Raw genomic sequence first — 24,406 nt, forward strand, 5'->3', positions numbered from 1 at the left:
AAAAAAAAAAAAAATTACAGCTCTTGACAGTTCTCTTTATGGGCTCGGTTGACCTGAAATAAGACCATTTCACGTACTAACAGGGCATTTTTCGATGATCTACTTGACCTTTGCCTCTGGGCTCAGCAATAAGAAGAGTAATAAAATGACATTTTTTTCACAGAACAAAACCCAAAGAATTCAAGCTTAAGGGAGCCTAAATCCAACAATGCAGTGGCCTTGAGTGTTTAATTCGTTAATACCTATCTCCTTATTTGCTGTTTATCTGAAATTCAAATTTAGATGGGTGTCCTGTGCCCTACAGAGAACAAAACTGAAAATTAGAAGGGGCAAAAATAAAGCTCTTTTAGTAGAGAAATTTCAGCACTTGGTAGGTTCTTATCTCAAAAAAAACAAGATCACCGGGCGCCTGGGTGGCTCAGTCGTTAAGCGTCTGCCTTCGGCTCGGGTCATGATCCCGGGGTCCTGGGATCAAGGCCCGTATCGGGCTCCCTGCTCCACGGGAAGCCTGCTTCTCCCTCTCCCACTCCCCCGGCTTGTGTTCCCTCTCTCGCTATCTCTTTCTCTGTCAAATAAATAAATTAAAAAAAAAAAAGAAAACAAGATCACCTGGAACATAACAGAAAGAAAAGTTGTGGTCAAAGCCATCCTCAGGGAGAGTTTCCAAGTCATGGAGGAGGACAGAGGGCCACAGGAATGTTCCAGCAGGCTTCAACAAATAAATTTTGGGAGTCACAATTCAGCCCCATAATATTGCCCCTGGCTGGACTGCAGTCCTGGTGGGCTGTGGGGGAGTATGGCGGGTTAATTATTATTGCTCTGATGTCTTCGCTCTCCCCAGTGCCACCCTAGCCTAATAGAGTGTGTCCTGAGCTACCAGGAAAGAGAAAAGGGGCATTTCTGAGGGAAGTGACAGAAATGAAGGTCAGGAAGGCAGAAGAGGAACCCACTCTGTTTTGGGAAGAAAGGGAGGGAAGGGGGAAGAGTGATGTCATCAGATGGGAAAAGGATAGAGGAAGAAGGGAGAACACCTTAAACCAAGAGGGGCCACGTGCAGAACAAAAGGGGTAAGGTGATAATCCACTGCTCCAGCGACTGAGGACACCAGGAAAGGGAGTGGGTGGGATCCCCGGAAACAAATCACAACCTGAACAGCAAAGGAAAGGGCTGTAGGAACCGTCCCCCAGCAAAACTTCCTCCTCTGTCCTTTGTCCCTTTTAGGGAAAAAAAAAACACTGCCTGGAATGTCCTCAAGTCCTCCTTACAGGACTCGGAGCCGGCCCAGTCTTCATTTTATGGGAGTTCTCAAGCTTGGTCAGCCTTCAAGAACACAGCTGACGGTCTCCAGGCCGCGGGGCTGGGTTTTACTGGCCTGGGCATGAATATGCATGGCGGGGAGCCCCAGATGTGCAGAGGCTGCTGGAGGGTTTTCGGGACATGCAGGCTCACACGCACACACGCAGGGCCTGCTCGGGGTTTAGGCGCTGCCAACGGCAAGAACAGCGGCAGGTTTCCCCCCTCCGGAGTCGTCACTGCTGAGTCCACCCCCACGGATGCGGGGGGGAAGGGAGGCTTCGGCGGGTGCAGAGGGGCCGGAGGAGGAGGTTTTAGATGGAGGTCAAAGCACATCGCTCTTGTGCTCTCCTGTTCGACGTTTACCAAGCGCGCAGCGGGCAAGGGGAGGTCCCGCCACAGAGACGCCGGACTCCCGCACGGTGGTCCAAACGCCGGGTTTCCCGCGCTCCGGGGCCGCCGCCGCCGCTCACCCGCCGCCCCTCCGGCTGCCTGGCCCGCGGCCAAGCTCGCGCCGCAGCCCCTCGCTGCCATTCCGCCCTGAGTGAAGGGCTCCCTAATAAGAGTGTAAATAAAAGCCAGGCTGAGAAATGAGTTTCCCATGCCAGCAATCGCCCGCCTACCCTCGGCTGTAAATAGCCCGGCGGAGCGGCGCAGATGGAGTCCCCGCACCTGGGGGATCGAGGCCAGCCCCGGGCAGCCCGTGTCAGCAGCTGGGGGCGCGCGTCCAGCTCGGGCTGCTCGGGCCGGCCCTCCCCACCCCGCCCCCCCATCCGCTCAGCCTGCTGTGTCCTCGGGAGGGACGCACCGCCAGGCCCCCTAATTTATGGTCATTGGTGTAATAGCTTTAACGTGATTTATCTGACCGCAGAGGAGATGGCAAACGCCTGGAGAATGACTGGTCATGCAGGCTTTGTGCACTTCTGATTGGCCTTATTAATTTCGAGCAGAGCCCGGGAGCAGCCTCTTGCCAGAGCCGGGGAAGTCAACTGGCAACAGCCGTTCTGTAGAGCCGGCTTGGGGCCGGCAAAGGCTTAGCTTTGGCCGAAACGGAAGGAATAACGTACTGTTTAAAAAGTCTGGGAGTCAGACAGAATGTGCGAGCATACGGATTACAGCAGGTTTCATTTGAAAGCGGTGAAGATCACTTGATTTGACCAATTCCTTTTCTCCCCCTCCCGTTCATGTTTGTACAGACATCAGTGCCTTGGGGTTGGGAAGGAGAACAGGAACAATGTTTTGTTTTTATTTTTAATGTTTGAGTATTGGGGTGGGGGGTGGAACGCTTAGAATGCTTATGGCTTCGAAGGGGAGGAATTTCGGGGAATTGTGGGGCAAATAAGTGTCAGAACATGCTTCTAAAAATGTTCTATTTCACAATCGTTTGTGTGGTAAAAAGTACTTCTTGCCCTTTGAGTTCTCTTTAGACATCACAACTAGTATTTATGAGATACATAAATTACCGGATAAGCACCCCCATACACCACACTTCACAAGGTCATTACTCCGGGTTACAGTAGAAACTGTCATTTAAATGTCACCACTGAGTGATGCAACCTAGTCCCATGAATAAAAGGAACTAAATAAGAATATTGGAGGAGTTAGGATATTTAGTGGAAAACATTTTCCTATGAATGAATTACAAATTCAGTAGGGGTTGGATAGGCAATGGAAATGTATACACGCTCGTTTATTATATTTGTGTAAGATTCAAATGCAGACACAGCACTAGGCAACCTCCAAATACAGTCCTTAACACTCTGTTCCTCAGGGGGACCGGAACAAAGCCAGTGTGAGAGAGAAAACGTGACTGCTTGGGGGGGAGGGGGGACAGCGTGTTGTCACGCAAGCGGTGGCACCATCTTTCATTTATAGCTCTAACCAGAAAAATAGACTGGGAGCTGCTGAGTAGCAATTTATTTTGCTGCCTGAACCAATGAGTGGTTGCCTTAAATGTCATTGAGTTGGAAGGTGGTGTCTTTCATTCACTGCCAGGTTACAGGAAGCTTTGAAGCAGGGCTAGCTGGCGACCAGTAACTGTCCCGCCACCTTTGTAGGCGGGCGAGTGCAATCCCGCGAGGTGGCACTGGCTCAGTGGGGAATGAGGGCTGCCTGGCATCTCCCACTAGTCTCATCAAATGCTGCTTGAGTAGAAACAAAGGTGGCCTGTTTAGTCCTATTAGAAGAGCAAAGTGAGGTGGAAGGTAAGGGTTACCTCCCAGAACAAGAACAAATGATTCGGGGGTCAGTAGCAGGGACCTCTTTGGGCCACAAGCCACGCCATGTGCACGTGACACACGGGTCCTGCCTGCGTCCAGCTCCGTAAAATAGCATAATGCTCACAGGACCCAAGTACCATGAGAGAGGAGGAAGGGAGTGCCACGGAGAGTCTATAAGTCAGGCAAGCTTTGCCACACATGTTGACCATTGCGCTGGGTCATGAAGGATGAGGAGCTGGTCACAGAGAGAGGGTAAAGGTCATGCTGGCCAGGGGTGGATGCCAGCGCATGGAGCAGAGGAAGCAAAGAACAACGCTGTTCGGTGCTGACGAAGACCCCAGATGTAGGAGTTCAAGCTGTGTCTCACCTCTCTGTGAGGCTTACAAGGTGCCAGAAATTTCACTCCCTGATACAGATTAGCAGTCAGGTGTCTCCTCTAATTTTCTAAAGAACATAATGGAAAAATGCATGTGTTTCTGTAAGCACATCTAGCCATAATGACTGCAGAGCAGGCCAAAATCACAGAGGAGAACTCAACTCTGACATCCTACTATAATTGTTTTTAGCTAAAAATAATCCTACTCCACTAATACGACACGGGACACGGAAGCCAGTACTCGGTGCCATCTTCCCAGCTTTCCAACTGAACTCTGGTGGTGTCTGCAAAGACGGCGGAGCGGGCCGCCAAGCAGCAGTGTCCCTACATCTGCACGATGGTCTGGCCCTGCCCCTCCGCCTCTCCCTGCAGGAAGCTCATCTGTCATCACAACAACAATCGGCTCTGTTGGTTTGCACTCATCTGCTCGCTGGGAAGCTCGCTCCCAGGCCACTCAGTAGACTCTTCTCTTTCTTCAGCACCCCCCCCCATCTCTCCCCTCTCTCCGACCCGCTCATTGTCAAGTATCAGAATTATGACTGCAGAACTGACTGCTGCCCTCAGTTACAGAAACGAAGAAAAACACCTCTTTTGTCTTAACTTCAGTCAGCCTCACAGGCTGTGTCTCGTAGCAGCTCTAGTCTTTTTCTACAAAGACGTAGCGGTACTAATCTCATCTGAGAGAATGCACGTTCCCTGAGTCTAGGGAGTCTTCATCTAGGATGAGATTCTAGGCCATCAGAAACAGCATTTCCAAGACCTCTCTTCTCCTCTACTGCCCATTTCCTCTCTTACCTGAAAGTGCCTCCTTCCTCTTCTGGCTGTATTGTTCGAGACCTCTCGAAAAGCTCAAATCCAAATCACAGAGCAGCTTCTCAAATCCAAATCACAGAGCGGCTTCCCCGTAGGAAGCCCAGTGCCTGGGTATCAAGGTCAGAAGCCTGTCTAGCCCAGGGGCTTGCCAGTGGGTCCTGTGCTTGTGAAGAGCAGTTCTGGGGACTCTGACAGGCCTGGGGGGTTTATTTATTCATTTTGCAAACATTACAGAAACGCTTTCATGTATCTTAGGGGACGTAGAGATGAAGAAGCAGCCCCTGTCCTGGGGCAAGGGCAGCAACCACGGAAATGCGCACCACTGCGAGCCATAGTCCTGAAATGGAGGTTTGAAGGGAGCAGAGGGGAGCACGACTAAGAGTCTGCAAGGATCAGGGAATGTTTCCCACGGATGTTGATCACCGCTCTGGGTCATGAAGGATGAAGAGGAATTGATCAAGGGAAGAAGGGGGTGGAAGGTCGTGCTGGCCCATGGGCAGAACACAAAGCCTCAGTGACAAGAGGAAAAACAGGACACGTAGAGAGAAGAGGCGGGAAGGAGTCTGTGGGGTTGACCGGTGTATTATTCCCTAGTAAACACAAGAGCACGATGGACCAGAGTGAGAAGGGGAGCTAGGAGTGGTCTCTGCCATGCTGCACCCATGCCTCAACCACCCAGGCTCACTGCAAGCAAACACCGGGACCTGCTGCATCCGTCTCACCAAGAGATGCTGAAGCTCCAGGAAATGACTTGCAGTGGTCGCAGTATGCTACTAAGAGAATAGGGAGAGAGGAGGGGGAAAGAGACCCAGGCACTGAAAAGTTTGGAGGAAAATACATTGAAATGAGATGAGCTATAATTATGTGTAAGTGATAGGATTATGAATGATTTTAACTTTCTACTTATCTCAATTTTCTATTGTACAGTGAGCTTCTGTATAAACGATTTAAGGGGCTACTAATTGGATGGTCTTTAATACAACCACATTCTAATAAAAAGGGTTCCTAAAGTTTAGTTATACCTTCATGATAATGGCACCTGACCCACAGGCGAGGGCAAAAAACTAGGATTAGTTCATTCAGTGGGCAGAGAGAATGTGGGGCATGTTAATTTATGTGTGTTAAGATTGCTGCCGCCGCCCTCCCTCAGCCCCCAGGCAGAGACAAACCCATAGCCATCTTAGTGTCCCCTCTGTCTAGCACAATACCTGGCACAAGTGGGTCCATATTTAATAAATTTTGCTTAATGAAAGAATCCTAGGCCTTTGACCTTGAAACAGACCTCTTTCCACTACAACAGTGATGCTCATACTTTAGCATACACCAGAACTACCTGGAAGTCTTGTTAAAACACAGAATGCTGGGTCCCACCCCGTAGAACTTCTAACTTAACAGGTCTGGGATAGACCCAAGGATCTGAATTTCTAACAGGTTCCCAGATGATGCTGATGCTGCTCATCTGGGGCCACACTCTGAGAACCACCACACTATAACGTACTGTCTTCAGGTGGAAAGATCCAAAGGGCTGCCTGCCACCACCCATACTTTTCATAACCATGCCTTGAAAGAATGCCCCAAAAGATGCCATGAGCAAGAGTCAAAGCTAAAATAGTTGGCAGAGAGCTAAAAGGACCAAGGATGCTTTAAATTCAGTTCAACAGCTTATTAATTACGTTTTTGTCCAGTACTAGTACTTGAAGGGATTACAGGAGACATTTCCAATGTTCGGTATCTTCGAAGATCATAGAGTTTGGTCATGGAGGAAATAATATATACAGTTGGATAACAAAATCTGTGGTATCACAGTGAGCTTTGTGGAAATTAAAGAAGGGGGAGATCAAGGTCAACTAGACTAGCGACCAGCAAGGCGAAGCTTTACAGAAAATCTGGGTTTGGGACCTCAAGGGACGGTATTGAGGATATTTATTGCTCTGTAACAAACCACCCCAAAACTTAGTGGCTTAAAACTACTGCGATCTCATGGTTCTGTAGGCTGACTATACTCAGCGAGGTGGTCTACTTGGGGTCTCTCATCTTGTTACAGTCGGACTGGATTCCGCTCGAGGCGAGACTGGGCTGGGTGTGTAAGATGCTTCTCCACTCACACGTCTGGTGCCTTGGCCCCGCTCCATGTGGCTGTCTCTCGGAAGAGTTCCCTGGACTTACTGAGAGCAGTTCAGAGCTGCAAGAGACAGGCTGTGGAAACTGCCAGTCCTCTTAACGAGTAGGTCCAGAACTAGCACAGTCTCACCTCCACCATATTCTACTGGTGAAATTAGTCACGGGTCAGCCCCGATTCAAGGGGGCAGGGAAACCGACTCCATCTCGCAGCGGGGGGAGTGGTGTGCGCGCTCAGAAGAGAAGACAGTGATGGCGGCTCTCTTTGGTGGAGACGGGTTACTGCAGATGGGCAGGCAGAGGAAGCAACTCACAGCATGAAGATGCAAGAACCACATGAGGGCCAAGAGGAGATCTGAAAGTTTGTCTATCAGGAAACTCAAGAGTTTGGGTCTGACCCGATGAGGAACGGTGGGGAACCGTGAAGTTCTCGGGTCGCGAAGTGGCTCTCACTGGTACCCACGCGGAGTGTCTGGCTCCTGGCGTCAGGGCCGAGGGTGCCGGGCACCGGCCAGTCAGTGGGGCCGGAGATTAGGGGGAGATCGGATGGGTGCAGCGGCATTTACAGTCAGCTGTGAAGACTGCTAACCAGGGGGGAAATGTGGCGAGTCAGGAAAGCATCTAATTCACATAAGGAGCCAGGAGGGAGAGGAAGGGGTGGCTCAGGGTTATTTTTAAAAGATTCCGCTAACAAATTTCTGGGCAAGATTGGAGGAGGGAAAGACAGAAGCCAAGGAGAGCAGTTAGAGGCTGTGGCAACTCAAGGGACTAGAATTAGTTTCAGTCTCCTCCTTCACCTCTGACGAAGGAAGATGCAGCCCAACAGGAAGCATGCCTAGAGCACGATGGGCTGTTAAAGTTGCCGCGTCGTTCCTTTTAAAGATTTAGTTCCATCCAGTACATAAAGTCCTCCGATTAAACGTGTAAAAGGACAAAAGGTGGTTGAGACGATACGGGCATTATCCAGCACACCTGGGAGATCACATCACGGGCAGCAGCGTGGAATGTTCTTTCCTCGTGCCCTGGGAGCACCCAGGCTCCAAAGGAAGGACTTAGTGGGTTTTTTAGAGGCACACAGTGTCACTGACTAACCTGTAGGGGAGGGATTTTGATTTTGTTGTTGTCTGAATTAGAAAAGCTCGTGTCTTTAGGACGACACCCGCAGCAAATTGCTTGGATGCGGTGCTGAGAGGAGCGAGAGCTCATGCTAATCCCAGCGAGGTCATTCTCCGCTGGAGAGCAGGCACCACAGCCGGCCACCCCCCACCGCTCCTGTATGGGGGGCACGGCCAGATCTACGGTGGGGCTCAGTGAATATCTGACTGGCTTAAAACCCACGTCGAGTTTTTTTTTTTTTTAAAGATTTTATTTATTTATTTATTAGAGAGCGAGCGAGCAAGAAACAGCATGAGAGAGGAGAGGATCAGAGGGAGAAGCAGGCTCCCTACTGAGCCGGGAGCCCGATGTGGGACTCGATCCCAGGACCCTGGGATCATGACCTGAGCCGAAGGCAGTCGCTTAACCAACTGAGCCATCCAGGCGCCCCCACATCGAGTTTTGTACAGATCGCAAATGGTGATGGGGCGAGGTACCCGGGGAGCACTTAACTCTGCAGCCTAAGCTCTGCCCAGAGCTCTGGTTGCAGTGAGCTACTGAGAGAGACGGAGGGGCTTCACCGCACCGCCGATATTTGCACTCGGCCCTGGTATAAACTGCAGTGATTTACAGGGAATGGTGACGGCCAGGTCAACAAGATGACGTGGCAGCCCCTGTCTTGTCGTCCTTCCCTTTTGTGTTTTGATCCTTAATGTTTTCAGGTGACTCTTTTCCTATCGACTTCTTTTGCTCTTTGCTGACTTTCATTCAAGATTCTTCCCCAGAGGCTGCAGGTGTCAGGGGAGGGAGGGAAATCGTACGAATGTCCATTTCCCCCTTACCAGCTTGGGCCATTGCCAGACACTTCCAGAGTGGAAGTGGAGAAGCGGAGAGGAGATGCTTGGGGAGACAGAAGAGACAAATGAGGAAGACGGGGATCACAGCAAGCAAAAAGGAGTGAAAAGGGCGCCTGGGTGGCTCAGTCGTTAAGCATCTGCCTTTGGCTCAGGTCATGGTCCCAGGGTCCTGGGATCGAGCCCCACATCAGGCTCCCTGCTCAGCGGGAAGCCTGCTTCTCCCTCTGCCTGCCGCTCCCCCTGCATGTGCTCTCTCTGTCTCTCTCTCTCAAATGAATAAATAAAATCTTTAAAAAAAAAAAAAAAAAGGGAGGGAAAAGAAATGGAGGCAACAGGAAGCCAGTGGGGGAGGAACCCCAGGGTCAAAGGCAGGACGTGGGAAGCCCGCATGTGGACAGAGACCTCTGAACTGAGCAGTGAGCCTCCTGGCCAGCCAGGCCCTGTGCTGTCACTTTCCTCTACCTCGCCACTCTGAGAAAGAGGGAGAGATGAAACTTGGGTTCATTGATGTCAGATATCTACTTGTTCAGAGTTAAATGCTATGTTAATCTCCACTGCTGCTGTAATGAATTACCACCGAGGTAATTGCTTAGAACAACACAATTATGAACGCACAGTTCTGAGGTTAGAGGTCCGAAAGGAGTCTCACTGGACTAAAATCGAGGTGTCTGCAGGGCCTTTGAAGGTTCTACGGCAGAATGTGTTTCTTTGCCTTTTCCAGCTCCTAGAGGCCCCCCGCATCCCTTGGCTCACAGCCCCTTTCTCCCTCAGCAGAGGCCAGTCAAGTCCTCCCTCGTATCACTGGAAGCTTGCTTCGGACTCCCCAACTTTCTGGCCTCCTCCTTCCCCTGTGATTATACCGGGCCCACTGGAGAGTCCAGGACAATCACCCTATTTTAAGGTCATCTGATTAGCAACCTTGCCTCCATCTGCAATCTTAATTCTCTTTTACCATGTAACCTAATCTATTCGCAGGTCCCAGGGATTAGGATGTGGACATCGTGGGGTGGTGCCTGTGGTCTGTTGACCAAAATGCCTTATCACCTTGTTAAAGCTATACTGTTTCCAAAATTTTCCTAGCATTCTTGAAAACCAAGAACTCTGAATGCCAGTTATTTTTCCACTTTCTGGAAACAGTAGTAACGACCCTCACCATTTGTCATTTAAACAAGGGCAGACTTTGTGACAGGCGCCTTTGACTACACAGCGGCCTGTCACAGTAGCGATGCGCTGCGCTTCGGCAGACCGCGCACCTCTCCCAGGAGCCGTGGCGTGCGACCTGCGTGTCATCCGCCCCCCACCTCTTCCTACCGGTTCACACGGCTCTCAGTGGTCCTGCATCCAGAGTCCTGGGGAGCCCAGACCTTTGTTGGGGTCCGTTTTTAGTTTCTGTCGAACTGGATGGCTGTCATGTAAAAGGACTCCCGACCATTTATTTATCTGTCCGAGCGATGTCCTAAGGCTGCTGGTGCAGGTGCTCGCCCGCCAGAGGGTGCTCTAGTTCCAGGTGGGCTAGACGTCAATCAACAAGAAAAGAGTTGGATTGGCTGTTGTTTTTGACATCACAATTAGGCACGGGAGGTAATGAGTTAAAATTACCAGAGAATAAGGAAATAATACATACCTCTTTTTAACTTTTTCTCAGCTACTTTATAATGTTCCTTTAAACTGGCAACAGGATCACTTTCCTGATGACAAAAAGCCCACTTTTTTTTTTTAAAGACGTATTTAGAGAGCGAGAGCAGGTGAGCACAGGGGGCGGGGCAGAGGGAGAGAGAAACTCAAGCAGACTCCACGCTGAGCGCGGAGCCTGATGCAGGGCTCAATCCCACAACCCCAAGATCACAACCTCAGCCAAAACCAAGAATCAGATGCTTAACCAACTGTACCACCCAGGGGCCCCAACAGAAGCCCACTTTTAAAACGGTAGGGTGTATATACAATTTCAAGAGCTTAGAACAGTAAATTCTGTGTGTGTGTGTGTGTGTGAGAGAGAGAGAGAGAGAGAGAAAGAGAGAGAGACAGAGACAAAGGTTAAGATTGAGATTATACAGGTGTGTTAAGCATTGGAAAGACTTTTTAGACTCCCTCAAGTAGCTACCATTTATGAACACCATCATTGCGTCAGGACTTTGCCAGGCACTTTAGGTATGTTATCTGTGATCCTCAGAATGACTTTTCATGGCAGGTATTACAAACAAGGAAACTAAGGATAAATGAGATTAAGAAATTCACCTGAGGTCACATAGCTATTAAATGGCAGAGAGGAAATAACCTCTTGGCTGCCTGACTCTAAAGCCCTTGCTCCGTGTTGCCCAGAATAACTCCCTGCTGGATCATCTAATGCCTGTACGGTAAATGGTGGCCATAGAAATATGTCGGAGTGCCACTGCCGAGGCCCTGAGGTCACCAGGGTTTATCCGGGCCTCCATCATCAACGAGCTCCCTCACCAGCATGGACTCCCCTGGTTTCCTGCTTAGAGACTTGCCCAGAGTCCCATGACCAGTCAGCATGATATGACTGTGAGTCTCCCCCTTGCTTCTGATGCCACATCACTTCTCCCCAAAGATGGCTAGAACTTACTTAAGAAGAAATGAAAAGGGGCACCTGGGTGGCTCAGATGGTTAAGCATCTACCTTCGGCTCAGGTCATGATCCCAGGGTCTGGGATCGAGCCCCATATTGGGCTCCCTGCTCAGTGGGAAGCCTGCTTCTCCCTCTCCCTCTGCCTGCCACTCTCCCTGCTTGTGCTTGCTCTCTCTGTAAAATAAGTAAATAAAATATTTTAAAAAAAGAAGAAGAAGAAATGAAGAAACTGAGCAAAGAAGAAAAAGGAAAGACAAAAATGAGAGCACACGTGTTTGTGTAGGAAGGGGGCAGCTCCGTGTCATAGAATACTCAAAGTCACACATACTGTTTACCATGGAAAGACTAGAGGGAATTGCTCCAAAAAACCTGGGAGCCCTGATTTTACATTATTTACCAAGTCCTCCTTAGACTGCATCCTCAAGGGAGAGGATGTATCTTTGAACTCAAATTCAATACTGACCAAAGCAAACAACTAAAAATGTTAATTAAAAACAAAGCCAAAACCAACAATAGCCTAAATATTAGAGAAAATTTCTTTTGTGAATTAAATTCACTTAGTAATAAATTCATTCTGAAGGTTAGATTACTTCTTTTTTTCTTAAGGTTCTAGAAGATTTTAGTTTATAGAAAGGGATTATTGTTGATGGAATTCAGCTTTCCTGAGAACTCAATATTATTTTAGAATCTAAGAATGCATATGCACTGCAGTAAGAGACATGGTCTAACATTATGCAAAAACCTTCCCTAAGATCTGCTCCTGGCCCAGGCCCCATGCAGTGCACAGCGCCAAATTCTTGCAGGAACCAGTCCTTCAGAATAAGTGTCTCTGATTTATATTATCCCCAAAGACACTAGTACATTGGAAGAGTCACATAGTGATACCCAATAATACCGGTTAAATAAAGAAATGTGTATTCAGGTATATATATTCACTGACTCACAGAATTACATGAGCACATGTATTTTCCAAGGCAAATCAATTCAGGTAAACCTGTCCTCCACTTTTCCAGTCCCCCTTCCTTCAAAAATCCTCTTTTTTGGGGGGTTTTCCTCTTGAACATTGCTACTGACATTAGTTTTAATTAGATTAGAATCCTATACACAATGCTGGGGAGAAGGAGACAAGAGACATATCTGACCTCAAGTCCAAAGCTTCACAGATGGCCCGTAGCATGAAAAGGAGCCAGAACAGATTTCAGCACAGTTTCTACATTGTACTACATCCCTAAAAATGGCAACTCTCCATTAGAAAGGAACATGAATGTCATGACTTGAGTATCAACTTAAGGGTTCTTAACCAAAATAGTCAGAGGGCCTACAAAAGTGTCAGAAATCGGTCGCCTGGGTGGCTCAGTTGGTTAAGCGACTGCCTTCGGCTCAGGTCATGATCCTGGAGTCCCGGGATCAAGTCCCGCATCGGGCTCCCTGCTCGGCAGGGAGTCTGCTTCTCCCTCTGGCCCTCCCCCCTCTCATGTGCTCTCTCTCTCTCTCATTCTCTCTCTCAAATAAATAAATAAAATCTTTAAAAAAAAAAGTGTCAGAAATCTGCTTATCCCACAGGGTAAACCGTTAAAAGTTACTATTACATTACAATCCTACAAGTAAAATTTGTGTGTTAACACTTGAGCATCATTCTTCATATTAACTATCTGGTCACTATAAGTTTTTGAAAAATTAAGATAGGCAAGTTCAGAGTCTGGATAATAGGAAAAGGCCAGAAAATGTCTAGAGCATATGGAGAGGCTAGGGGACTGGTCGGGGAGGCTGCAGGGGTAGGAAGCCCTAGTGAATGAAAAATCAGCATAAGGGAGCTGGATACCATGAATAAAAATAACTTCCTTGAGAGGAAAAAAGAATGAGAGAGGAAACTAACATTCACCAAAAAAATTATGACATACTAGATAGGCCCTGTGTTAGGTACTTAGAATATACTAACAGGAGATTTCGGAGGAAGAAGGATTTTTGTGCTTAATTTACAGCCATTCTAGTTACATTATATTTTTGTTGTCTTATTATGTGATTTAAAGTTACAAAAAAAAAAAAAAGGAGAGGGGCGCCTGGGTGGCTCAGTTGGTTAAGCGACTGCCTTCGGCTCAGGTCATGATCCTGGAGTCCCTGGATCGAGTCCCGCATCGGGCTTCCTGCTCGGCAGGGAGTCTGCTTCTCCCTCTGACCCTCCCCCTTCTCATGTACTCACTCTCTCTCATTCTCTCTCTCTCAAATAAATAAAATCTTTAAAAAAAAAAAAAAAGGAGAAAAGAAAACCAATGAGAAAATTACATTTTTCTAGAGGAAATGTACCATTCCTATAGGTCTGAAAACCTGGGAGTTAGAGAAACAAATTATCTGTCCACACACAAATATGGTGGGGTAGGCACAGGATAACCACTAAACACAAACAGGGAGAAAACAAAAGGCATGTAGGAAATCCAACATAGGCACATTCTGCCAGTCCCATAAGTCGAGTTCTCTTCCGCCGACAATGATTCTCCTCAGCTGATGGCATCATCCTCTGGGATCTTAGTTCCACTGAGTTATCCTTCCTATTCCAAAAAATATAGCCCATATTTTAAGTTTAGTAGTTTCATGAGCCTGCTTTCTGCCTTAAAAGTTCTAGGATCTAAAAGCTTCTTTCCATGTTGAAGCCATTTCTCTTCCTAGTCCAAGCTGGTAGTATTTCTACAAGTATAATTTTCTTAAAAGCTTCGCAAGTTTCCTATGAATCTTATTGATTTTATTGGGGTTTACTTCATTAGACAAAAGCCACACCAACAAATCTTGCCTACCTTGGGCTCCCTTTAAGGCTCCTGAGCATCATTGTCTTTTATTAGAATTCCTATTGTTTAATCCTTAAGCTTTTCTTTTGGCAAGGATTCAAAGGCACCACCCTAAATCTTTCTGGAGTCTGGATTTTACAGTCAAATCCTTGGCCTCATCTTTACCCTGAGAAGTTTTTGTCACAGGGCCATGAATTTGACTTCTTCCCTGAGGCCTTTTTTTTTTTTTTTACTTCGTGCATATTCTGTTGGGAGACACTGGTTTTATTTTCTAACTCAGTAAGTCCTGCCTCCTTTATATTTCCTCTAAATTTTCCATGAAAAAAGTAATTTCTTCCGTAGTACACGACAGTCTGTATTTTAAGACAGCTGAAAAGAATCAGGTGACACTTTCGACCTCTAGACTGAAAACTCTTCAGGCCAATCCATTGGTTCATTAGGTATATTTCCTATTTCTAATTATCACAGGCAACAGTTCATTAACAGTAGCTTTTCCTTCAGCTTTAATAGTTTTTCCCTCACTTTCCTATAAGCTCTACTGACAACCTCAAGAGGCATCAGACTTCTGCTCCCAACCTCTTCAAGGCCCTTCCCACTTATGCCTGCAGCTCAGTTCCAAAGCCATGGCCATGTGTTTTAGATCATGTTATAGTAATGCTCCATTTCCAGATCCCAAAATCATTTCTAGTCACCCACTGCAATGGAACAAACCACCGCAAAACTATGGCTTAAAACAACAACAAACATTTTATTATCTCTTCTGGTTCTGGGGCCTGACGAGGCTTAGCTGGATGGTTCTTGCTTGGGGTGTCTCCAGGAGCTTGGAGCCAGATGCAAGCCCATGCTGGAATCATCTGAAGGTTTGCTCAGTCATACGAATGGCGCCTGGTCGGGGCAGACTTCAATAGCTGGGGGCAAGAACCTGGGGTTCCTCAGACATCTCTCCCTATCTCCCTGTGCTCGCTCACGGTCTCTTCAGCATGGAAACTTCGGGATAGCTGTTCTTACTTGGCAGCTTAGAGCTTCAAAATGTATGTGCCATGTGCGGGGGGCGGGGGGGGGGGGCGGGAAAGAAGGCAGAATTTGTATCTTTATGATCCTGTCTCAGAAACCAATGTCATTTCTGACACATCCTCTTTGTTGAGGCAGTTACAAAAGCCACCTAGGTTCAAGGGAACAGAACACAGACTTTTGTTTCCTTTTTTTTTTTAACCTAATATAGTGTATGATATGCTTATCTTTTAATTTTAATTCCAGTATAGTTAACATCCAGTGTTATATTAGTTTCAGGTGGACAACATAGTGGTACAGCAGCTCCATACAGTGCTCAGTGCTCATCATGGTAAGTGTACTCAATCCCCATCACCTATTGCCCCCACCCCCCACCGGCCTCCCCTCTGGTAGCCATCTGTTTATTCTCTAGAGTTGAACATAGGCTATTTTTTTATGACAAGTGTCAAATAATTTGCAGGTTTCTTTTGTTTTGTTTCTTTAAGATTTAGAGAGAAGGAGAGGGAGAATCTCCAGCAGACTCTCTGCTGAGCACAGAGCCCCACAGAGGGGCTCGATCTCATAGCCCTGAGTCCATGACCAGAGCCGAAATCAAGAGTTAGACCCTAAACCAACTGAGCCACCCAGGCGCCCCTGCAGATATGTTTTTAAACTACCACAGTTGGAAAAAGGAAAAAGGACAGAAAGGAAGGCAGGCTTACATGGCCCCAAACAGTTGGCAGTCACAGTCACAAATCTGAGTGATAATGGTCAAAGCAGGTCAGGGGTCACATACATTCAAATGTATTAAATTATTCCAACTTTATATTCTCCACGAAAGACCTGTATCTTTCTTCACTTACAGAGAGAGAGAGAACACCGAATGTTCTATCAGGAAAGCTAAGTTCTAAAGCAGGGATCAGCAAACAATGGCCTGCAGGCCAAATCTGGCCTGTGGCCTTTCTGGATGCCCCACGAGCTAAGAATGACTTTTTTTTTTTTTTTTTTTAAGATTTTAATCCGTACACCCAACGTGGGGCTCAAATTCAAAATCCCGAGATCAAGAGTCAGGTAGGTACTCCACCAACTAAGGCACCCAGGCACCCCTGACTTTACATTTTTAAAGAGGGAAAAAGATAAGGAGAAGGGGCAGCATACACAAAGAGATACGACATGTGACCAGCAAAACCTAAAATATTTATCATCTGGCCCTTTACAGAAACATTTGTTGATTACTGTTCTAAAGCACTTTCAAATGTGTCTTCAGATGATTACCATAGACAGAACAACAAACATGCCTATAGGATGCTTTTAATGTGTAGATTTTCCATATTTCCCCATAAAACAGAATAGATACTATAACACGGGACCTTATTCTATCAGTTATTCCTTTTCTAGTATCTATTCAATGTAGAATCTCTATATTTCCTCTCATTTTTACTCCATCCACCTACCAACATGCTCATAATAAATAATCCTTCCCCTACCACTCCCCTCAAATTTTGTGTATGCAATTTTCTTTTCCCCTTGTGTAACTTCCTTCTTCAAAAGTCTCATGTGTTTCTTATTCCTAAATAATAGTCAAAAAGGCAACCTACTGGATGGGAGAAAATATTTGCAAATCATATATTTGATAAGGGATTAATATCCAAAATATATAAAGAACTCATACAACTTAATAGCAAAAAAAATCCATTTTAAAAATGGGCAAAGAGGGGCACCTGGGTGGCTCAGTCAGTTGAGCATCCGACTCTTGATTTCTGCTCAGGTCATGATCTCAGGGTCCTGAGATCAAGCCCTGCGTTGGGCTCCACGCTCAGTGGGGAGTCTGCTTAAGATTTTCTCTCTCTCTCTCCCTCTACCCCTCTCCCCTACTCTCTCTCTAAAATAAATAAATTTTAAAAATCTTTTCAAAATATGGACAAAGGATCCAAATAGACAATTTTCCAAATAAGACATACAGATGACGAACAGGTACATGAAAAAGTGGTCAACATCACTAATCATCAGGGAAATGCAAGTCAAAATCACAGTGAGATATCACCTCCCAGCAGTCAGAATGGCCAGTATCAAAAAGATAAGAAAGAGCAAGTGTTGGTGAGAATGTGGAGAAGAGAAAACCTTCGTGCACTGTTGGTGAGAATGTAAATTGGTGCAGCCACTGTGAAAACAGTATGGAGGCTCCTCAAAAAATTAAAAACAGAACTACCATATGATCCAGCAATTCCACTTCTGGGTATTTAATGAAGAAAACAAACACTAACTCAAAAAGACATATGCACCCCCACATTCACTGCAGCATTATTCACAATAGCCAAGACATGGAAACAATTTAAATGTGCATGGACAGGTGAGCGGAGAAAGAAAGATGTGCTCTGTGTGTGTGAGTATATACACATATATACAGTGAAGTATTACTCAGCCATACAAAATAATGAAATCTTGCCATTTGTGACAACATGGATGGACCTTGAGGGCATTATAAGTAAAATAAGTCAGAGAAAGACAAATACATATGATTTCATTTAAATGTGGAATCGATAAATTAATTTTTTTAAAGATTTTATTTATTTATTTGATAGAGAAACAGCGAGAGAGGGAACACAAGCAGGGGGAGTGGGAGAGGGAGAAGCAGGCCTCCCGCTGAGCAGGGAGCCCGATGCGGGGCTCGATCCCAGGACTCTGGGATCATGACCCGAGCCGAAGGCAGACGCTTAACGACTGAGCCACCCAGGCGCCCCTATAAATTAATTTTTTAAGATGAATTCAGAGATACAGAGAACAAATCGGTGGTGGCCAGAGGCAAAGGGTGGGTAATGGGTAAAATGGGTGAAGGGGGTCAGAAGGTATAGACTTCCAGTTTTAGCGTAAGTCCCAGGAATATAATGAATATAGTTAATAATACGGTATTGCATATCTGAAATTTGCTAGACAGTAAATCACACACAGAAAATGTAACTGTGTGGGGTGACAAATGTTAAGTAGCCCATGGTGGTGATGATTCTGCAATAGTACATATATACTGTGCTATGCCCTTGAAACTAATATAATGTTGTATGTCAGGTATATCTCAAAGCAAGAAAGAAAAGAAAAGAAAGAAAAAGTCAAAACTCCTTACTCCTACAGGTCACTCATAGCCCATTCCCTATTTCCAGTCTCTTCGTTTACGCCACCATCCAGGCCCCTGGCCCAATTCCTACAGAACATCTATGTTAGACTAGATGGTCCTTGAAAGTCCGTGCCCTTTTGTGTAACTTCTCTCATGCTGTTCTTACATCCAGAAATGCCCATTCTTTCATGCTTATCAGCTTGAGAACACGCTTATTCCTGTCTCTGATACTGAGCCCTGATCAGCCCTGATGGAAACTGATTGCTCAGCGTTCTGCAGCTCCATGGCCTGTTGCTGTACGTGGATCCATATAGCACTTGTTTTCTTCTGCTTTGTTATTTACACACACATCTGTTTCCTCAAACAGAAAAGTTCCTCGAGGACACGAGGTATTTCTTATTCATCTGGATATCTAATGAATATACAAATAGACAATTATTTTTTAAAAATGAGTGAGTGAATGATCCCAGGTCCTTTATTCATTTTTCCTAAAAAACCCATCCTTTCTGCAACATTCATCTAGGGGTACAGCTATGGTGTTCAAGGTGGTCTCTTCTTGTTCTCACTCTTATGGCTTTTCTATTCCCAGAGCTCCTAAATTCTGGGAGAAATCAGCCAGTGTTCTTTCTGGCAACCTTATGGCCCCAGTTTCATTTAAATTTTCTTAGCACTTCAGATCCCCACCTGTCCCCCAACATGACTTTCCACTTGGCGCAGCTCGAATGCATCTCAACATGACTTGTCTCCCAACAGCTGCACGGTGCACACAGCACACATGCACTGGGAAGACCACCACCTGATTGTTCTTGCTTCCCTTTTCTTACATTAAAAATACGCATGAGACCTGACGTCACAACTACCTTTATACCTCCAACTGGCCATGACTTTTTTATTTTGGAGAAGGAGAATATTGTTTTTGCCACAGTCACATAGACTTTGGAAAAAAAGGTGAGGGGGGCATGATGAAAGAAAAATGAACGTTGGAACAAAATGCCCGGAAGTCCTTTTGGAACTTGCATATTTGGGATAACATGTGTGATTTCCTGGGAGTGGTGGACCTTTCTGCTTCTTGAATCTCTTTATTCACGGTATGACTCGATTACTTGAGAATGCCTAACTGTGGAAATGGTGGCTTTGATTCCCTAAAATAAAATGGTAACAAGAAACTCAACTGACAAGGAAGGGGTCATAATGCAGAATAAGGCAGAATTTAAGGAACAGTCAGTTCAAGCATAATGAACTCCAAAGGGCTTATAGTCACCAGAGGATACTAAAGGTATTAGTAGTTGTAACATCTACACAACTAATAATTATTAATATTACTCCAAGACAACTGAAGTCCCAGAGTTAAAATGGAAAATGCCCATACATGTAGTAGATAAGGTCATGGCTAATTTCAAAATCTAAAACTATTGAGTCCAGATAGTGGTTTACTAAGTACACACAGAGAAAAAGGTACTAAGTTAACAAGTCAGTAGGATGCATACTCGGAAATAAAAACCACTTAATATTGACAGTATTTCTAATTTGAAAGAATTCTCTTATATCTGTAATAATGCTTTAATGAATTCTTTTCCCTCAATATTATACTATTTATATACACGTGTGTGTATCCCTGGTGCGTGGTGGGTGTTCAATAACATGATGTTTTCTGTGGTAATAAAACACAAAATCATTGTTTCTTTTTGACCCAAAGCAAATTGTCAGTTATACTTTTTAACCTTTGCAGTATGCTAATATATCCAAAGAACAGCACTATTTAGAGTATTAGCTTAATAATACTGCTATAGGTAGAAGGACAATCAACTGCAGTTGATCCTTGAGCACAGGTTTGAACTGCAGGGGTCCATTAATAGGTGGGTTTGTTTCCATAAATACAGTATAGTACTGTAAATACATTTTCCCTTATGATTTTCTTAACATGTTCTTTTCCCTAGCTTATCTTATTGTAAGAATGCAGTATATAATACATATAACATACAGATGTTAATTGACTGTTTATGTTATCAGGCTTCCAGGCAATAGTAGGCTATTAGTAGTTAAGTTTTGGGGAGTCAAAAGTTATACATGGATTTCAACTGCATGAGGGATTGGCACCCCAGCCCCCACGGTGTTCAAGGGTCAACTCTAATTACTAAGAGTTAACATGTATTAGTGGGAAAGCTGTACACTATACTGATAAAACATACCGATAGTAAAAATTAAGAAAAAATAAAGAATAATTTTTAAGTAGAAATACAAAAATCTAATAAATTGCTTGAACAATTATTACAGCTGATCATTTTAAGTGAAAAAAAAGCTAACCTTATTGAAAGTTCAAGCCAAAAAAAAGTATTTTCAGTAAACTGTTTTAGCTTAGAATACCTGTTTTCGATTTTCTTTTTTCTTTTTTCTTTCTTTATTTATTATTTATTTTTTAAAGATTTTATTTATTTATTTGAGAGAGAATGAGAGAGAGCACATGAGAGGGAGGAGGGTCAGAGGGAGAAGCAGACTCCCCGCCGAGCAGGGAGCCCGATGCGGGACTCGATCCCGGGACTCCAGGATCATGACCGGAGCCGAAGGCAGTCGCTTAACCAACTGAGCCACCCAGGTGCCCCTCGATTTTCTTTTTTAAAAAGGACACTATCAACAAAGCGTATTTCTACAAAAAGACTATGGAACCAGCAAAATACGAATATTTACAATGGAAAATTTTTAAGATTAATAGGGTAACATTAGAGCAATTATTTTGTACATACACAATACTTAATAGTGCAGGTTCTAAACACATCCCTTATTCTATTCTCATTAGTCTCAATTATTACAGATATGTTTAAACAATAATATTCCTGTTGTGGGTGTGTGTGAACTTTCATTGTACAAGTCAACAAATTTTATCTGGATTATAAGGAAAATAGACTGATCCTGTGATAGAGGTTAAGGTGATATTTCAAAGCAGTCTGGGAGGACACCCCCAGAACACTTAACTTCATCCTACTGATTTTTGCATGGTTTGGTGGGTTCTCATTCTTCTCTCTCTCAACTACAGAATTCTTTCTTTCTCTTGTTTTGTTTTCTTGTTGTTTTTTAGTTTTTATTATGGAATATTCCAAACATGCAGAAAAGCAGAATAGTATAAAGAACTTTCATGTTGCAGTAAACTTCTGTATATCAGCCTTAGCAATATTTTTCTGGATCTGTCTTCTCAGGCAAGGGAAACCAAAGCAAAAATAAACAATCAGGACTTTATCAAACTAAAAAGCTTTTGCACAGCAAAGGAAACCATCAAGAAAACAAAAAGGCAGCCTCCTAAATGGGAGATGATATTTGCAAATGGTATATATGATAAGGGGTTAATATCCAAAATATACACAGAAATCCTACAACTCAATACTACAAAAAACAAATAATCCAATTAAAAATGGGCACAGGACCTGAACAGACATTTTTCCAAAGATGACATAAAGATGGCAAACAGACACATGAAAAGAGAGTCAACACCACTCATCATCAGGGAAATGCAAGGCAAAACCACAATGAGGTATCACCTCACACCTGTTAGGATGGCTAGTATCAAACAGACAAGAGGTAAGTGCTGGGAGGATGCTGAGAAAAAGGAGCCCTCATTGCACTGCTGGTGGGAATGCTGACTGGTGCGGCCCCTGTGGAAAAGAGCACGGAGGCTCCTCAAAAAATTAAAAACAAACACCAAATGATCCAGTAATTCCACTTCTGGTTATTTACCGAATGAAAATAAAAACACTGAGCGCCTGGGTGGCTCAGTCGTTAAGCGGCTGCCTTCGGCTCAGGTCATGATCCCAGGGTCCTGGGATCGAGCCCCGCATCGGGCTCCCCGCTCGGCGGGAAGCCTGCTTCTCCCTCTCCCACTCCCCCTGCTTGTGTTCCTGCTCTCGCTGTCTCTGTCTCTGTCAAATAAATAAATAAAATCTTTAAAAAAAAGAAAATAAAAATACTAATTCAAAAAGATATATGCACCCTGAAGTTCACTGCAGCATTATTCACAAAAGCCAAGATACGGAAGTGTCCATCAATAGGTGAATGGATGAAGAAGAAACGATATACACACACACACACACACACATACACACAGTGGAGTACTACTCGGCCATAAATCTTGTCATTCATGACATGGATGGACCTAGAGGGAATTATGCTAAGTGAACTAAGTCACACGGAGAAAGACAAATATATTTCACTTATATGTGGGATCTAAGAGAACAGAAGAAACATTCATAAATACAGAGAACTAGTGATTGCCAGAAGGGAGGGGACTAGGAGAATGGGCAAAATAGGTGAAGGGGATTAAGAGATACAAACTTCCAGTTATAAAATAAATAAGTCATGGGGATGAAAAGTACAGCATAGGGAATGTAGTGAATAATACTGTAGTAACTTTGTGTGGTGACAGGTGGTGACTACGCACTTAGAGTGGTGAGCAGTCCATAATGTATATAATTGCCAAATCACTATGTTGTACACCTGAAACTAATATTGTATGTCAACCATACTTCAGTTTAAAATGAAATAAATAACCCCCGTCACCCAGGCTCAACAAATGCCAACACAAGGGCAATCTTCCTTCACATATCCTCCCATCCATGTCCATGCCCCCTGCAGACCATGGGTTATTTTGAAGCATAAAGCAAATTCTATACATCATATCCTTTCACTGGTAAATTCTGTATCTAGAAAGTATTTTTTAGAAACACAACTATAATAATATTATCAAACAGTAACAGTTGTTTAACTTCAAATATTCAAATATTCAGTATTTAAATTACTCCAGTAGTCTTACAAATATTTTTGTACTTGGCTTTGATCAAATCAGAATCCAAATGAGTTCTGTGCATTGCAAATGACTACTGTCTCGTTAAGTCCATTTTAACAAAAACATGAACTCAAAAAGATATATGCACCCCCATGATCACTGTAGCATTACTTATAATAGCCAAGATTTGGAAAAACCTAAGTGTTGGTCGATAGATGAACAGTTAAAGAAAACCTGATATATACATATATATATATGTAATGGACTATTATTCCATCATAAAAAAGAAGGAAATCTTGTCCTTTGCAACACGACTAACCTTAAGGGCATTATGCTAAGTGAAATAAGTCAGACAAAGAAAGGCATATACAGTATGATCTCACTTATATGTGGAATCTTCAAACACAAACACACACACACACACACACACACAAAACAAAACAAAAACTGAGCTCATAGACCCAGAGAAAAGACTGGTGGTTGACAGAGGTGGGGCATGAACAAAATAGGTGAAGGGGTCAAAAGGTACAAACTTCCAGTTATAAAATAAATAAGTCCTAGCGATGTAATGTACAGCATAGTGACTACAGTTAATTATACTGTATTATACATGTGAAGTTGCTGAAAGAGTAAATCTTAAAAGTTCTTGTCCCAAGGAAAAAAATTTGCTTATAACTCTGTATGGTGAGGGATGCTAACTAGACTTACCCTGGTGTTCGTTTTGCCCTGTATACAGATGCAGAATCATGCTACATGACTGAAACTAATGTGATAGGTCAGGTATACCTCAAAAAAAAAAAAAAAAAAAGCCAACAAAATGGATTGAATATACAAGGTGATACCTGAGCTAGTAAAATGAAGCATAGAGAAAAATGAGAAGTCCTAATGGGTGAGGAAAATGGAGTCATAATTAAGAAAGAAATAGATAGGAGGCTGGAAATTTCAGGTGGTCCACTAGGTAATGACGTCAGCCCAGAACATCTTCTGTGTTCTCCAAAGAGGTGTCAGTTACAGGTATGAAGGGATCAGATTTGACGCCAGTCATCTCTTCCCATGGAATGTTTGAAGACATGCCCCTTAATTCACAGATTTTTTTAAACTATAAAGAAAAACATCCGTATGGGTACAGAGGGACCAGAAGAGATGCATCGGAGAGTAACAAAAAGTACACAGAGGCTTGTTGTCCTCCACATCTTGCCTGTTGCAGCTCTCCTTGGTTTTGATGTGACATGATGTTAATCATGTATTTCCTATGTTGCATGTATATAGTGAATAGCTACAAATGTTGTAATTTCAACAACAAAAAAGTCCATTTTAATCTATACGTTTCCCCTCCCTTTTTTCTTGCAATTTTTTTCCCCAAAGGTCAGGTCATTTGTCCTGTAGAATTTATCAGTGT

This window comes from Mirounga leonina, unplaced genomic scaffold (genome assembly GCF_011800145.1).
Source record: "Mirounga leonina isolate KUSES-001 unplaced genomic scaffold, KU_Mleo_1.0 Mir_126, whole genome shotgun sequence".
NCBI classification, from domain to species: domain Eukaryota; kingdom Metazoa; phylum Chordata; class Mammalia; order Carnivora; family Phocidae; genus Mirounga; species Mirounga leonina.